The sequence below is a fragment of the Procambarus clarkii genome, chromosome 35 (assembly GCF_040958095.1).
Source record: "Procambarus clarkii isolate CNS0578487 chromosome 35, FALCON_Pclarkii_2.0, whole genome shotgun sequence".
In the NCBI taxonomy this organism is placed as follows: Eukaryota; Metazoa; Arthropoda; class Malacostraca; order Decapoda; family Cambaridae; genus Procambarus; species Procambarus clarkii.
The window spans coordinates 29,689,377-29,707,655 of record NC_091184.1 but is presented as its reverse complement, the minus strand read 5'-3'; the positions used below and the strand labels follow the sequence as shown (position 1 = coordinate 29,707,655).

General features: G+C 44.9%; 1 non-coding gene across 1 annotated transcript in view; it reads left to right on the top strand.

Moving 5' to 3' along the window:
* The first annotated feature begins 245 nt into the window (after positions 1 to 245).
* Positions 246 to 18,279, top strand: part of LOC123768477 (uncharacterized) — a 55,523-nt gene continuing 37,489 nt past the window's right edge. Inside the window, exon 1 of the transcript XR_011230460.1 lies at positions 246 to 371. This is a non-coding gene — a transcript (uncharacterized protein). The remainder of the gene's footprint in view (positions 372 to 18,279) is intronic.

Here is an 18,279-nt window from a genome sequence, read left to right as displayed (position 1 = left end):
CTTCAAAGGCTTCGATAGATGGGTTCGATGGCTTCGGGGCCCGGAGAAGCGGGAGGTCTCAGTCACTCGGGTTCCTCGTTTCGGGCAACGGGAGCTCGAAACTGTATAGATACCGTGTTTCGCTCGGGTGAAAGCGATATGGAGAGTTTCTGTATGTGAGAAAAACCTATTTTTGAAGGTGTTGGTCCTTGTAGCACCACCTAAAGAACCACAGTGACTGACCCTCTGGCAGCACTGGTACCAGAGGTCAGTGGTACCAGGGGTCACTGGTACCAGGGGTCAGTGGTACCAGTGGTGTTTGGTGTTTATAATGATACAGCTGTGTATAGCTGCGACTCGCGTTATGAAGTGCGATAACATCATATCAACCAGTAAGTAACATTCTAAAGTTTAAGATTGTTATCAGTGAGTGAATCCTGAAATACCTCTTCATACGAGAACGAATCAATGAGTATGAAGATATTGACCAGACCACACACTAGAAGGTGAAGGGACGAAGACGTTTCGGTCCGTCCTGGATCATTCTCAAGTCGATTGTCGACTAGAGAATGGTCCAGGACGGACCGAAACGTCGTCGTCCCTTCACCTTCTAGTGTGTGGTCTGGTCAACTTACTTTAGCCACGTTTTTGTGACTCATCGCCTGCATTATGAAGATATTCTTTTGCATAAATGTTGAATTTATGGAGTTTTGTGTGGTTGATTTTAAGTGCGTGAGGATCACTATAGTCATCCAAGGACAACAGCCGCCACAGTGCCCAAATGTTGAGTTAACCACAGTGGTGGACGTTCTTGCAACATCTAGTACCAAGAGTAGTGGTAGTTCTACCACCACCACCTAGTAGCTACTACCATTTTAGGAGGACGGGTTTGGTGTCCCAGCACATTGAGACAGGCAGGCAGGGTGAGACGTATGGGCAAGTCTCCTTACACCCATTGACTCTGTTCACCTAGCAGTGATTAGGAACCTGGGTGTTAGTCGACTGTTGCGGGTGGCATCCTGGGGAATGGTCAAATGCTGCATATATCAGAGGTATACTCTAATTCCCCACACACGCCGCAAGGCACAGCATGAGGAAAATAGCCAGAAGCTGCACATGAAATATGCCGCAAGGCACAGCATGAGGAAAATAGCCGGAAGCTACACATGAAATATGCCGCAAGGCACAGCATGAGGAAAATAGCCGGAAGCTACACATGAAATATGCCGCAAGGCACAGCATGAGGAAAATAGCCGGAAGCTACACATGAAATATGCCGCAAGGCACAGCATGAGGAAAATAGCCGGAAGCTACACATGAAATATGCCGCAAGGCACAGCATGAGGAAAATAGCCGGAAGCTACACATGAAATATGCCGCAAGGCACAGCATGAGGAAAATAGCCGGAAGCTGCACATGAAATATGCCGCAAGGCAAAGAAATTAGCACCACAAGGCCACCGCAATGAGTGGGCCGGAAGGTCCTAGAGTTCAAAAAAAGGGTTTCACGTCCGAGGTCAAAGAGTGGGTTCACGCCCAAACAAAGGGGTGGGTTTTGGGAACCCGGTTGGGGGTTCTGCGGTGGGTTCCAGCAGCCGGGAAGCGTAAGCCAGGAGAGTGTGTAGGTTGGGGGAGAGAGGCTTTGGCTTGTTATTGGGATCGCATACGTCCAGATGGGATATTCAGTTGAAAAACTGAGTTTCATTCGTAGCGGATAATATTTGCCACAGAACGAAAGGTCTTTTGTTATACATTTTTTTTCCATGAATTAACAATCTCTCTCTCTCTCTCTCTCTCTCTCTCTCTCTCTCTCTCTCTCTCTCTCTCTCTCTCTCTCTCTCTCTCTCTCTCTCTCTCTCTCTCTCTCTCTTCTCTCTCTCTCTCTCTCCTCTCTCTCTCTCTCTCTCTCTCTCTCTCTCTCTCTCTCTCTCTCTCTCTCTCTCTCTCTCTCTCTCTCTCTCTCTCTCTCTCTCTCTCTCTCTCGTCCCTGCAGGAGCACTCGTCCTCTCACTGAACTTTATGGCTGGCACAACACCATTCCTCTGTGCAGTGGAACACTTTATCGTCTATAAAAACTTGGTCTGTTAAAGGTGTATTCAAATATGGAATGATTTGTTTCTTGTGTCAGCTAACACCCTCATTCCATATACTCCTCTCTACATATATCTCTGTTCATCTCTGTCTCGTCCCCTGTATGTTTGTATTGATCTATGTATTCATGTGTGTATATATGTAAATATCGTACCTAATAGGCCAATTTGTCTAGCAAGCCGAGTTTTCCTGAAATTATACTTTTTCTACATTTTTTATTGTGAAATGATAAAGTTTGCTTTTGTGTGTGTGTCTCATGTATTTCTCACACTCTGTTCCCCTCCCTAGCTTTCTCGCCCTCTTCCTTGCTCTATCTCCCCGCATTCGCTTTCTGTATCTCTCTCTCTCTCTCTCTCTCTCTCTCTCTCTCTCTCTCTCTCTCTCTCTCTCTCTCTCTCTCTCTCTCTCTCTCTCTCTCTCTCTCTCTCTCTCATCGACCGCTCGCTAGTGTAACAGGCAGCACCAGACAGCCTCAGCTCAGAGCCCATTCAACACACTTAGCCCTACAAGCCGCGCTGTGTACCGACCTTGTGCCTTACAGCGTGTGGCGCAAGGTCACCTCTCTCTCTCTCTCTCTCTCTCTCTCTCTCTCTCTCTCTCTCTCTCTCTCTCTCTCTCTCTCTCTCTCTCTCTCTCTCTCTCTCTCTCTCTCTCTCTCTCTTTCTCTCTCTCTCTCTCTCTCTCTCTCTCTCTCTCTCTCTCTCTCTCTCTCTCTCTCTCTCTCTCTCTCTCTCTCTCTCACACTACCTCGCCAGCCACCTTCTTCATGCTGTGTGTCAGCCAGTGGGGCGGGTATACTCAAGGAGCAGTGATATGCTGCGGTTTAGTATACTTATAGATTCACTGTGTGTGGCAGGGCTTAGATCAGTGGCTGGTATTTCATGCACTAATGAATGAGCATATATATGTATATATATATATTTTATAATTGGATAAAACAAGGGTATATAATGCTTATTCTAAGGTCATGACCTTAGAATAAGGTTATGTATTTATGTATGTTATTATGTATATGCATATATGGTTGATAGTTCGTGTATGAATACATGAGAATATCTTGTTCATCTTTATATTCCACTTTCCAATTTGCCAAAAGGAGACAGATTTAGTCATGGAAATAAACAAATTTCAAAGGTCTTAGTTGAAGTGCCACAGGGCGTAGGTAGGTTTTAGGTCACAGGTTATACTTCACAGGTCATAGGTCATAGGTCATAGGTCACAGGTTTTGATTACAGGTAACTGATAATCATAGATAATCATAACTGGTAACACACACACACACACACACACACACACACACACACACACACACACACACACACACACACACACACACACACACTAAAGCAGAAGAGGAAAAGATGTGCAGATTGTCTTCCTGGGCTGTGAAAATGTATATAATACAATCTATACAAGACTACTATACAAACTAGAGAATCAACCAGTAATGCAGTAGATGTTAAACTGGAATTAAGAGTACCCCACTGACAGAAAACAGAGTTACGAAGAGACAAGCTACGCCAGAATCTACCCAAGACTCTGTACTCGAGCTGACGCTATTCCTGATAGTCGGAAATGATTTGAACGAAGAAGTTGAATCCGTTCACATCAATGTTGTGCACGATGCAAGATTATTGCAGCGAGTGATAAAGAGACGAGGACCCTAACAAGACCAGGAGCACCTTCAGGGATGCTCGGAGCAATTGGTACTGAACTCAAACCCAAGGAAATGTATTGTGGAGCCAGTTGGGGAGGGAGGTGGAAGACCTACTGTATGAAAGGTAGACGACACTGTGACACTGCGAAAGAGAATGTTGTTTTACATTTAGCTACTCAGAACGAAATGTCCATGTAGCACGGGCTATGGTGAGCCCGTAATGCGAAAGAGAATGTTGTTGTTGTTGTTGTTAAAGATTCAGCTACTAGGAACTCAACGTTCCAAGTAGCACGGGCTATGGTGAGCCCGTTGTGGACTTACCTAGCACAGGAGCGGGGCAAGTAGCACGGGCTATGGTGAGCCCGTTGTGGACTTACCTGGCACAGGAGCGGTGCAAGTAGCACGGGCTATGGTGAGCCCGTAGTGGACTTACCTGGCACAGGAGCGGGGCAAGTAGCACGGGCTATGGTGAGCCCGTTGTGGACTTACCTGGCACAGGAGCGGTGCAAGTAGCACGGGCTATGGTGAGCCCGTAGTGGACTTACCTGGCACAGGAGCGGTGCAAGTAGCACGGGCTATGGTGAGCCCGTAGTGGACTTACCTAGCACAGGAGCAGGGCAAGTAGCACGGGCTATGGTGAGCCCGTAGTGGACTTACCTGGCACAGGAGCGGTGCAAGTAGCACGGGTTATGGTGAGCCCGTTGTGGACTTACCTAGCATAGGAGCGGGGCAAGTAGCACGGGCTATGGTGAGCCCGTTGTGGACTTACCTGGCACAGGAGCGGGGCAAGTAGCACGGGCTATGGTGAGCCCGTTGTGGACTTACCTGGCACAGGAGCGGGGCTGTGACTTGCGAAAGAGAAGTACGTGGCAGTTGATATGATTCCTAGACTATCGCCTGACGCTCTACCACGCAGGATAACAACATCAGGGCGTGCACAACTAGCAAAATGGAGGATAGCATTTAGGAACCCAGGCAAGGAGACCTTTTGAGCCTTGTACGCCTACCTAGAGGCCCAGCCATACAAAGAGGCTCGTACCAGATCTCAGAAGATTAAACTATGAGGAAATGCTAAGAGAACTGGGCCCCATTACACTTGGATAGAGACGGACTCGAAGGAACATGATAAGGACATATAAGATTCTCAGGATTATATAGAAATCTTACTAATGTGATATATATCACTGATACAATCCATTAGGGCTGTAAGGTGACGTATATGCCTTGCAATGGCTTGGGCTAGGGTTCGAGCCACCTCACAGCCCCAGTGGACTGTCTCAGGATTATCACAGGTGTTCTATTATGAATGTAGGATAGAATCTAAAACAATTAAGTGTCAAAAGACATTGCAAGAAGCAGGAGTGTCGGGAAGGGGTCAGGATTTGAGATATGACGGGGGGAAGGAATGGTGCCCAATCACTTGGACGGTCGGGGATTGAACGCCGACCTGCGTGAAGACACAGACAAGCAGTGAGGAGCAGCCACACTGCACCATGAACCAGGACGTGCTGGGGGCCTCCAGGGCACCACTACGGATCACCACCTCTCCCTCCTCCTCTCTAGGGATTAAAGATGCGGACATTGTGTTGAGAAGTAGGCAGCGTTGCGTGTGTGTGTGTATGTGTGTGTGTGTGTGTGTACTCACCTAATTGTGCTTGCGGGGGTTGAGCTCTGGCTCTTTGGTCCCGCCTCTCAACCGTCAATCAACTGGTGAGTGTGTGTGTGTGTGTGTGTGTGTGTGTGTGTGTGTGTGTGTGTGTGTGTGTGTGTGTGTGTGTGTGTGTGTGTGTGTGTGTGTGTGTGGGTGTGTGGGAGCAGTGTGTCGAGAGGTGGTCCGCTTTAAGCAGTGTCCCCACCAGCCAAGGAGCGACATCTACAACGCCGTCCAACAAGATGTGTACCGTCTTCACGCCCGCCCACACACACCCACGCCCGCCCACACACACCCACGCCCGCCCACACACACCCACGCCCACCCACACACACAGTGTACACCCCCACACTACTTCATTGGAACAACCTGATAAGCTACAATAATAGATTAGAGTAGATTAGTACCCACCGTGACCACGCACCTACCACGGCGATTCGATAATCTCCACAAATCCAATCTCTACTCTTCCCAGCATTAATGTTTTGCTTTCGAATATTTCGAATCTGGTAGTGAATTTAAGACCCAAGATCACCACATCAAGTTTCCCCAGGGGGGGGGGGGGCTTAGACCAAGCAAGATTGGACTACTAATTCAACCTCCCTGTTGTTGTTGTCTTAGATTTAGCTACTCAGAACGAAATGTCCATGTAGCACGGGCTATGGTGAGCCCATAATCCAACCCCCCGACTTGGGGTGCTTATATAGTGTGTCCGGAGTGACCAGGCTTCGCAACAGGTGCGGTAAGGATTATCATCTCATACCGTTTTTCCCCACATAGCCTCCTGTTGACAGCAAGCAACAGGAGGCTCGGAACGAGAGAAGGCTCAACAGAGAGGGAAGAGGTCATCAACAGGGTCCTCCCCCCCCCTCTCACGGCTCTCTGCCACCCCCCCCATTCTATTCTAAATTGATGTCAATGTGGCTAGACATCAATGAACAAATCCACAAGGGCCGTGACGAGGGTTCGAACCTAAATCCAAGAGAATCCCAGACGCACCTTAATCGACTGTCATCAAAAATAATCGACAGTCGACACTCTCATCAATGTTATGACGCGAAAATTATAGACACATCAACAGGAGTTCACCTGCTCTTAACACTTCAAAAATCGATTAGAATACGTGATTAAACATAAATAATGATCAAACAAGTGGCTGCTAGACCTCAACTTCAACAAATGTAATGTAATACAGACGGAGACTGGACACAATGTACAGGACGGGAGGAAAAACCCAATTTTCAAATCGGACAGAAAATATCATCTGATATTAAGCATCACATAAACCAGATAACATCAGCGACGCGTGCAACTGTGGTAACAGACAGACTCCCCATACATGGTAGGATTGGACGGGCTAAGGTTGCCAGAACGAAGGAAAGAAAAAAGAGACAGACGGATACAAGAGGATGAGATTAGACGGACGGACAGAGGACACAAAGGTATGAAGGATTGTCAGACACGGATAGACAGGAGGAGGTGGCACGGATAGACAGGAGGTGGTAGCACGGATAGACAGGAGGTGGTGACACGGATAGACAGGAGGTGGTGACACGGATAGACAGGAGGTGGTGGCACGGATAGACAGGAGGTGGTGGCACGGATAGACACTAGGTGGAGGCACGGATAGACAGGAGTTGGCAACACGGACAGCTGATAAAATAAAAAAAACAATTCGTGAAACTTGACAGAACTATTTTGTTCATACGGTGGCCGCTCCCAACCACTTGGGCTGGACGGTAGAGCGACGGTCTCGCTTCATACAGGTCAACGTTCAATCCCCGACCGTCCAAGTGGTTGGGCACCATTCCTTCCCCCCCCCCCCGTCCCATCCCAAATCCTTATCCTGACCCCTTCCAAGTGCTATATAGCCATAATCGTTCCTGTCACCCAGGCGCCAGATTCACGAAGCAGTTACGAACCTGTACATCTTTTCTCAATCTTTGGCGGCTTTGTTTATAATTATTAAACAGTTAATGAGCTCCGAAGCACCAGGAGGCTGTTTATAACAATAACAACAGTTGATTGGCAAGTTTTCATGCTTGTAAACTGTTTAATAAACGTAACCAAAGCCGTCAAAGATTGCGGAAAGATGTACAGGTTCGTAAGTACTTGCGTAACTGCTTCGTGAATCTGGTCCCAGATTTTTGTCACATTTGGGTTGCAATTTCGTCATTATTCAGATGTTATCTGGTATCTATTATCTATAGATATAGGTATATATATCCTATAGATATAGGTATGTATATATAAACATTATCTATAGGTATTGATGTTATCTATTATTATTTCCTTAGCCCAAGCTTAAAACTGCATCTGCCATGCTTTCATCCATTTTGAAAAGTGTAAATACACTTTTATCGGCTTGGATATCGGATCGGCTTGTAGCGAGTCTATTTCGTCTGAATTTATTTCTTTTCAGACGTATGCAATGTGTTCATATCAGGCACAATTAGACGCAGATGATAGGGACGCACGGATAGACGCAGATGATAGGGACGCACGGATAGATGCAGATGATAGGGACGCACGGATAGACGCAGATGATAGGGACGCAGCATAGACGCAGGTGGTGGGGACGCACGGATAGACGCAGATGATAGGGACGCACGGATAGACGCAGATGATAGGGACGCACGGATAGATGCAGATGATAGGGACGCACGGATAGACGCAGATGATAGGGACGCAGCATAGACGCAGGTGGTGGGGACGCACGGATAGACGCAGATGATAGGGACGCACGGATAGACGCAGATGATAGGGACGCACGGATAGACGCAGATGATAGGGACGCAGGGATAGACGCAGGTGCTGGGGACGCACGGATAGACGCAGATGATAGGGACGCACGGATAGACGCAGATGATGGGGACGCACGGATAGACGCAGATGATAGGGACGCAGGGATAGACGCATGTGGTGGGGACGCACGGATAGACGCAGATGATAGGGACGCACGGATAGATGCAGATGATAGAGACGCACGGATAGACGCAGATGATAGGGACGCACGGATAGACGCAGATGATAGGGACGCACGGATAGACGCAGGTGATAGGGTCGCACGGATAGATGCAGATGATAGGGACGCACGGATAGACGCAGGTGATAGGGTCGCACGGATAGACGCAGATGATAGGGACGCACGGATAGACGCAGATGATAGGGACGCACGGATAGACGCAGATGATAGGGACGCACGGATAGACGCAGATGATAGGGACGCACGGATAGACGCAGATGATAGGGACGCACGGATAGACGCAGGTGATAGGGTCGCACGGATAGATGCAGATGATAGGGACGCACGGATAGACGCAGGTGATAGGGTCGCACGGATAGACGCAGGTGATAGGGACGCACGGATAGACGCAGATGATAGGGACGCACGGATAGACGCAGATGATAGGGACGCACGGATAGACGCAGATGATAGGGACGCACGGATAGACGCAGATGATAGGGACGCACGGATAGACGCAGGTGGTATGGACGCACAGAGGTGGGCAGGAGGCACGGGAAAAACTGAAGTGGACGGACTGGACGGACTGGACGGACGCAGATGGCCGAAGAGGAAAGAGAGACAGTATCGGGTGTCAGAAACAACTTACTCTGCACAGGCGGACCCACCGCAGCTCCGGATATTGCCTCCCGGATCAATGACGATATTTCTCCCAGACATGAACACTGCACGTCGAGCAGGGGGCCGTCGACAGGTCTTTATGACCTCCGAACGTGGGACAAGGAACTTTTCCAGGTCCTTGTGAGCTCCGGGCGTCGGGAAAAGGACTTTTCCAGGTCCTTGTGAGCTCTGGGCTTCGGGAAAAGGACTTTTCCAGGTCCTTGTGAGCTCCGGACGTCGAGAAAAGGACTTTTCCAGGTCCTTGTGAGCTCCGGGCGTCGAGAAAAGGACTTTTCCGGGTCCTTGTGAGATCTGGGCGTTGGGAAAAGGACTTTTCCAGTTCCTTGTCAGCTCCGGGCGTCGGGAAAAGGACTTTCCAGGTCCTTGTGAGCTCCGGGCATCGGAAAAAGGACTTTTCCAGGTCTTTGTGAGCCCTGAGCGTCGAGAAAAGGACTTTCCAGGTCCTTGTCAGCTCTGGGCGTCGTGAAAAGGACTTTTCCAGGTCCTTGTGAGCTCCAGGCGTCGAAAAAAGGACTTTTCCAGGTCCTTGTGAGATCTGGGAGTTGGGAAAAGGACTTTTCCAGTTCCTTGTCAGCTCTGGGCGTCGGGAAAAGGACTTTTCCAGGTCCTTGTGAGCTCTGGGCTTCGGGAAAAGGACTTTTCCAGGTCCTTGTGAGCTCCGGGCGTCGAGAAAAGGACTTTTCCAGTTCTTTGTGAGCTCTGGGCGTCGGGAAAAGAACTTTTCCAGTTCCTTGTGAGCTCCGGGCATCGGAAAAGGGACTTTTCCAGGTCCTTGTGAGCTCCGGGCATCGGAAAAAGAACTTTTCCAGGTCCTTGTGAGCTCTGGGCGTCGGGAAAAGGACTTTTCCAGGTCCTTGTGAGCTCTGGGCGTCGAGAAAAGGACTTTTCCAGGTCCTTGTAAGGTCCGGGTGTCGAGAAAAGGACTTTTCCAGGTCCTTGTCAGCTCCGGGCGTCGAGAAAAGGACTTTTCCAGGTCCTTGTCAGCTCCGGGCGTCGAGAAAAGGACTTTTCCAGGTCCTTGTCAGCTCTGGGTCCTAGGCAAGGGACTCCCACAGGTCCTTCTGACCTCTAACCGTCGAGCAAGGGTCTTCCCCTGGTCCCTTACCCCCCTGAAAGTCGTGCGAAATATCTTGGTTCCATGTGCAGCATCACTGATATAAATTTTAACTTGTTGCTTAACCAAAGTTAGTTACGTTCAATATTTCGTTCATAATATACACAATTAATTGGTGAACTTTGTAGTAGGTGACCCAGTAGCTACTCCGTAAGAAATCAAACCTTCTAACCTAATGAGTCGCATTTTGCGCAAACCTCCCCTTCAGTTTTCAAAATATCGGAAATATTGGAAATCTGACTAATGAGCATTATTTTTTAGCCAAATTCTGGCTCTCTGCACCTATTTTCATTTTCAAATTACGAATTTTTATACGGAAAATATGCCAATTACTGAAAACATCGATGGGTCATATTTTGCCCAAACCCCCCTGCAGTTTTCAAAATATCTGAAATATCGAAAATTTGACTCCTGAGCGTGATTTTTGAGCCGAATTCTGAATCTCTGCACCTATTTTCATTTTCAAATTACGACTTTTTATACGGAAAATATGCCAATTACTGAAAACGGCGATGGGTCATATTTTGCCCAAACCCCCCTGCGGTTTTCAAAATATCTGAAATGTCGGAAATTTTGCTCCTGAGCGTGATTTTTTAGCCGAATTCTGACTCTCTGCACCTATTTTCATTTTCAAATTACGACTTTTTATACCGAAAATAGGTCAATTACTGGAAACGGCTTTGGGTCATATTTTGCCCAAACCCCCCTGCAGTTTTCAAAATATCTGAAATGTCGGAAATTTGACTCCTGAACGTAATTTTTGAGCCTAATTTTGACTCTCAGCACCTATATGCAGTTTCGAATTATGACTTTTTATGAATCAGTGTACCCGCCCCATCAGTGTTGGAGGGTCATGTACCCGCCCCATCAGTGTGGGAGGGTCGTGTATCCGCCCCATCAGTGTGGGAGGATCGTGCACCCGCCCCATCAGTGTGGAAGGGTCGTGTACCCGCCCCATCAGTGTGGAAGAGTCGTGCACCCGCCCCATCAGTGTGGGAGCGTCGTGTACCCGCCCCATCAGTGTGGAAGGGTCGTGCACCCGCCCCATCAGTGTGGAAGGGTCGTGCACCCGCCCCATCAGTGTGGGAGGGTCGTGTACCCGCCCCATCAGTGTGGAAGGGTAGTATTCCCCATCCTAAAAAAAAGAGAGAAAACTATTCAATTATATCTTATGATTAACATTCTAGGTTCAATTTAATTTATACGGATGTAAAAACAATTGAATAACGGCCGTGAATGGCCACATCAGTATATTCTATTTGCCTTCAATTATTCCACAGCTTAAATATGCATATTATCCAAATCAAATCAAGTTAATTTCACTCGTAGCCTCACATAACAACACAGGCAATTTGTTATGTAATTTGTGTACCGAGTGTAAATTGAGTTGTCATAGTGACTTTGATATCAAAATGAAAATTACACTAATGACGTCAAACAATGCAAAAATAAGTGAATTCTGCACTAATTAAGGTTTTTAATTGGATGATCTTGTAGGGTATTAATTTAAATTGTTGTGTAGTAACAAATTTGTGGCATTTTTTGTGAAATGTAAATAATTCACTTCTCTCGGAGGCGTTGCTGTGTGCGCTGGCTACCCATCTCTCTCTCTCTCTCTCTCTCTCTCTCTCTCTCTCTCTCTCTCTCTCTCTCTCTCTCTCTCTCTCTCTCTCTCTCTCTCTCTCTCTCTCTCTCTCTCTCAAGTATATGGGAGCTTAAAACCGAAATACAGTGTGTTAGGCTTCAAGAGAGAATAAAGTAGCCTATTCTAATGCTAAATTATTGACCAAATACAAACAAAGGAACTTTGAATGAAAACAAACACAAAATATCTTATTTCATTAAAATCTAAATTTTGATTACATTGAACTTTTCAACTATGAAAATTAATAATTTATCTTGAATAATCCTTCATGTTTTCCTCTCTCTTTATTAGCTTGGATTAAATCTCCAAGACAGTTTCTATATTCATTACTGGCTGGATAACAAGGTGCAAGTTTATCATTTGATATTTCAAATGATTTAAGTCCAAGTATATTTATTGAGAACAAAATACATCTCAAAGGGATAGAGTAGTTTGGGCTATTTCTACCCTCCTTTGCTTCAAGTCCCTCAAGGGGCGGACAAATCCAGTGTGGACAAATGCACAAATCACAGTACAAGAATTACATTTAACTTGAAATTGTACACATTTAATTGAAGCTTTAACATTGCAGGTTAAGATAGTACACACAGCGTATAAGTGTTACACTCTTGGGTGCTTGTAGCTCCTAAGTATTGTCATACCATTATCATACTTGAAAACAATTTGATGTGGTACACTACTTATTCACTTATTTCTATAGTTATCACTAAGTTGACACTCTAATACATAATGTTCTAAGGTGTGGGCGTGCGGCATACTACATAATTTACACTCCTTATCTTTTTCACTAACATCAACACCTTATTGCCAGAAATATTTGTATCCTACTCTTAGTCTTATGTAAATTGAGTCCTTCCATGTAGGCTTTCCTCTTCCATAAGTGAAGGACGAATTTGTGTTTATTATTGCATAATGTCTAAGTGTGTTTCTGCTGTTCACATTCGGGTTATGTAGTCAACTATTTCATCTACTCCAGGATTAAGCCACAGAACATGAAATATTAAATGATAAATTTGCACCTTGTTATCCAGCCAGTAATGAATATAGAAACTGTCTTGGAGATTTAATCCAAGCTAATAAAGAGACATGAAAACATGAAGAATTATTCAAGAATGTAGAATATTCAATAAACTGCGCCAGGAATCCCACAAAGGGGGCGGCCGCCCCCGGGGTACGGCCCTAATAAGGTGGCTGCCCGGTGTTGGGTTACATTAATGATTTCCCCCTCTAACCCCCCCCCCCCTAGTCATCCCACTAGCCCGTCCCCATCCACCCGCCTCCAACCACTCCATTCCCACGACCACCACTACCAGGTGATTACCGCACAACCCCCCTTCCCCCCCTCTCCCGTTAGTTTTAATGATGGTTACATTCCAAAGGTTATTGTAACTGCCAATGGGAACAACAACAATGTTGTGACGTAACTGAGAGATAATAAGGCCGCGTTCTGATTGCGTCTTGAGATTCAGACTTCAGGGTCCGTAAAAAATAAGAAAGAAAGAGAGAGAGAGAAGAAGAGAAAGAGAGTGCATGTAACCTTTAACTTCTCTCTCTGGCACTGGTGTAAATCATATATAAAAGGTCATGTCTGGATAAATGAGATCTACTACTACTACTACTACTATGCAACTACTACTACCACTACCACTTCATGCAACTGTTACTACCACTACTCATACCACTAGTACCATCACTACCACCAACACGCAGCCTTTATACAAACTGGATATATAGAAGTGCTGCCAACTTCATAAAATTGAATATCTCTATTGCGTGTCTCGTACTGGATACCAGGCTAATGAAATTCCGCTCTATCTGCACCCTGTAATACTCCGCCATACACGTCCATCACTAAAAAGTAATTAAACCAGAGTGCAGTTCAAAGTAACACCACTTGACACAGTGTCTCATTTTCTAACTCATTTACAGGCACATTAACACTATATATACACTGATGGCACTGTTCAACTGTCAACAGGTGACTTGGACACGCTCTACGGAATACCTATCTTCTGGTCCTAAAGTTTCTTGAAGAGCCCTCAAATCTTGGACAGATCCCCATGGTTAATATTTTCTTAACTGTTGGCAAATGTGATTACCAAGTTCAAGTTCAAGTAAGTTTATTGATAAAAGAAAAAAAATACATCTCAAAAGGATAGAGTAACTTAGGCTATTTCTACCCCCCAAAGTGATTACCAAGAGACACCAAACCCATTCTCACACCAACTGGATAGTTATCTAGATATTTGTAGTGGTCTGAAAGCGTATTACGGTTCTAATAATAGTTTGTAAACTGGCAAGTGAACCTTTGTTCTAAACAGAGAATATTCTCAACTTATAACTTTATTGTTCTGTATTATAATTCTGTGTTCTAAAATAGAAAAATTCTATACCTAACACTTCTTTGAAACTGTCTGAAGAATTTCATTTTCTGTAAATCAAATTCTAGGGGATACTCAAATAGTTTTCGAATTGCATATTTCACGTTTGAGAATAATACACTTATTAATGTAATCAAATGTAATAAAAACCTAATATAACCTTATCCTATCCTAACCATGGATAGGGAGTAGATAATAGCACTATTATCAGGAATTACACTCACGAAATATAGAATTTTGTACTGGGTTCGTATCTGTGGCCAGGGAGGATTTACTGGGCGCAAATCCTTAACTGTAGCCTCTGTTTAACTCAACGGCATAATGGGCACTTGATTGTTAAACGATTTTTCGCTGGGGTCGTATTCCACGCATCTATGATTAAGGGCTTCACATCAAAAGAATATCATCAGCGGCATATGCTAGACTGGCCAACATAAGAACTGCCTTCAGAAACTTGTGTAAGGAATCTTTCAGAACCCTGTATACCACTTATGTAAGACCAATCCTGGAGTATGCAGCTCCAGCCTGGAGTCCATACCTAGTTAAACACAAGACAAAGTTAGAGAAGATTCAGCGGTATGCCACCAGGCTCGTCCCGGAACTGAGAGGATTGAGCTACGAGGAAAGGCTAAAGGAGCTGAACCTCACATCCTTGGAAAACAGAAGAGTAAGGGGAGACATGATAACCACCTACAAAATTCTCAGGGGAATTGACAGGGTGGACAAAGACAAACTCTTCAGCACGGGTGGGACACGAACAAGGGGACACAGGTGGAAACTTAGTACCCAGATGAGCCACAGAGACGTTAGAAAGAATTTTTTCAGTGTCAGAGTAGTTAATAAATGGAATGCACTAGGAAGTGATGTGGTGGAGGCTGACTCCATATACAGTTTCAAATGTAGATATGATAGAGCCCAGTAGGCTCAGGAATATGTACACCAGTTGATTGACAGTTGAAAGGCGGGACCATAGAGCCAAAGCTCAACCCCCCCAAGCACAATTAGGTGGGTGAGTACTTGTCCGAATGCTACGCGTACTAGTGGTTGTACAAGAATGTAAGAACTCTTGTATATATAAATAAATAAAAATAAATAAATAAATAAATAAATATATTCTTGTGCTGTAGCCAGATTTTGCTAGTGGAGGCTAGCAGATCAGCCTCGTATTATATGTTCTCTTCTGATTCCATGTATGACTAACGATCCTGTGAGATGGGGATATTAGATGAATTTATAGCTAGTTATTTATCTGCACTTTTTTTTTAGATATATACAAGAGTTGTTACATTCTTGTACAGCCACTAGTACGCGTAGTTTGATTACTTTGTAATCTTTCATATAGAATCGGGTAACAGCACATCGCTGTGTTATGTATGATATTTGTATACCCAAGCTTCTTAAAAACAAAAAACAAAGGGCCCAAGATAAAATTCCAAAATGGCAACAAAAATCAATCCAAAACGGACAACAACAAAAATGCAACCCGGAAACAAAGCCCGAAATGGTGTGCACATTAGTGACTTTAGGTATTGTATGTACTAGCTCTATCTTTAAATCTAACATTATGTTTGTAACTAATCTTCTATGTATGTATTTTTACCTGAATAAACATTTGATTTGATTTAAATAAAAGTTCCAACGCGCTTTAGGAGACGTGGCGGTACCGCACGAGCAGCCACGCCAGTTTAGTTCAGTTCATTTATTATGCACCCCATACCCATCTTGTGGGCGGTAGTGGAAAGGGTTACAGAGGCACATAATGGGCTCAGGGACTGAACCCCACAATTCATTTAGCTAAGCAAGTTACAATCTTGGTGAACTAGTTGCAAAATTCAATATAAGTCATCATCAATGGGTTCGAGATAGCGACATCTTTCCTTGTACAACATTCTCATTATTTTCGTACGACGAACATTGCGCCGTCATCATGACAGCTGATACAGGATAGCGTTTCTGTAATCACTTGTTAGGGAGGGTCACACTGTGAAGAAATCTTTAATAAGTAAGTACTCTGTGCATTCCGACCTTTGGATTTTGTATATATGTTAATGTATATCAATGTCTAAACGAGTTCAGTACTGAATTAGGGTGTTTGCAGAATTCTCAGTTCTCAAGGGACTCTGTTTTATCTATGCTATGGATATTATTTTGATACATATGGGCTTTTCTAGTTCGTTTGAGCATGTAACAGTGTTGAAAGTTATCATACAGGCTTCCTGTCCCCGACAACGGGAATTATTTTATATGTTAACCAATGTAAAACTCTTAAAACTGTTTAGTTTGGTTTGCCATAGTACGTTTAAAGAAAATGTAATTGTACTCTAAAGAAATCACAGAAAACAATACTTGTGACTAACTATTATAATATTATTTTTGTCGAGACCAAGAGCAACTTGTCTTATTTTATTTTATTTTGTTATTTATTTATGTATTTATTTACTTATTTATATACAAGAAGGTACATTGGGCTGTGAGAGTACGTAACATTGGTGTTCATACATTCTTGAAAAACCACAAAATACTCAGTGTTTCAGGCATGTCCTTAATCTAGCAAATAAAGTAAGCGTATTTTAAAAGTACATTGTAGCAAGATTTGAGTTCAACGCAATGACTAGAATATAAATAGATGGCATTAATTACACTGGTGAAGGTACATGTCTTAAGAATTAAAATTGGGTGAGTGGGTAGTGCTTCAAACTCACTCAGTCTGTGAGTTTGAAGCACAAGGGGTCGGAATTATGAGGATGAAATTAGATACTTTTTTATTTTACTTTTGAATAAAGCATATGTGTATATATACTGTAATAGGTAAATAGTTACCCGGGACTAATTCCCGGGTACCTATTTACTGCTAAGGGAACGGAGGCATTATATAAAAGGAAATGTTCCCAACCAATTCTGTCCTGCTTGGGAATTAAACTCGGGATCCCCCGATTGTGATCGAGAACAAAGCCAGTTGTAAAGTTGTTCTCAGAACGAAATGTTCATGTAGCACAGGCTATGGTGAGCCCGTAAGAAAGAATAAGATAAAATGTTTATTCAGGTAAAGATACATACATTGAACATGAGTTACATATTGTTGGATTTCTAGATAGAACTAGTACATATAATGCCTGAAGCCACTAATATGCACAGCGTATCGGAAAAGCTGTGGGGGAAAACTTAGACTAAAACTTAATTTAATTAATAAAACACTTTAACGCGCGCGGCGATATGGACTGGACGTTCCTTTAAATTCCCTATACTGGACATATGCATAAAAATGTAGAATCATGATCGCGGCCCACACCAAGAGTGTGTGAAGTGCGCGATTACACTCGCCGTGTCCAACAATACAATAGTCTTTCCACTAAGTTACAATACAATGCCGTTCTCCCAAATATGCCATGTGCCTATTAGAGAAAACAGAAATTTAATGGCAAACATTTTCATACTATCCCCCCCCTCCCCGCTCAGCTCGTTGTCGCCGTGTGGGGGCTTAGGTGGGCGGCTGTCGGAGTGTGATGCTCCTTGGGACAGTCCTCTGTCCTTTTCTAGCCTTGTGCTCCTGCTGCCGTCCTCTCCAATTCTGCTGGGCATCTTTTCCTTTTCCTTCTGTTTCGTTTTTCTCCCCCCTCTTCTCCTATCTGCTTGCCGTTTCCTGCCGACCCTTTGCTCGTTCTGGTTCTTCCCTTGGACTTCTTCTATTTTGACGCCCGGGTGCTTGAGGAGGCATACTCTTGCACCCGTAGAACTGTAGTACCCGACGTCGAGAGCGAGGGGAACCTTTTATTGTCAATCCCCCTTTCGTCACTGAACCCGATCTCGACGGACTATCGGTTTCTTAAGGTGGCGTTTGTGGGGCGTATACTCACGACGCACCCCTAGGAGGCCCCGGCAAGATCGGCGATAGCTTCTTGTTGGGTGTCCTGCCTCTAATTGTGGCGCCATGGTGGGTGTGGGGGCACATTCGTGAATGAATTCTTCTTTTTGTAATGATGATAACCCCTGTTTCGGCTCCTTCTGGTTTACCTTCTCAGGCTCGTGGGGTGGGCGACCAAGCCCCCGAGTCGGTCCGTATTGGAAGACCGGGCTCTGTAGCCTCCGCTGCATTGGGCCCCGACCTTGCTCCTCCTT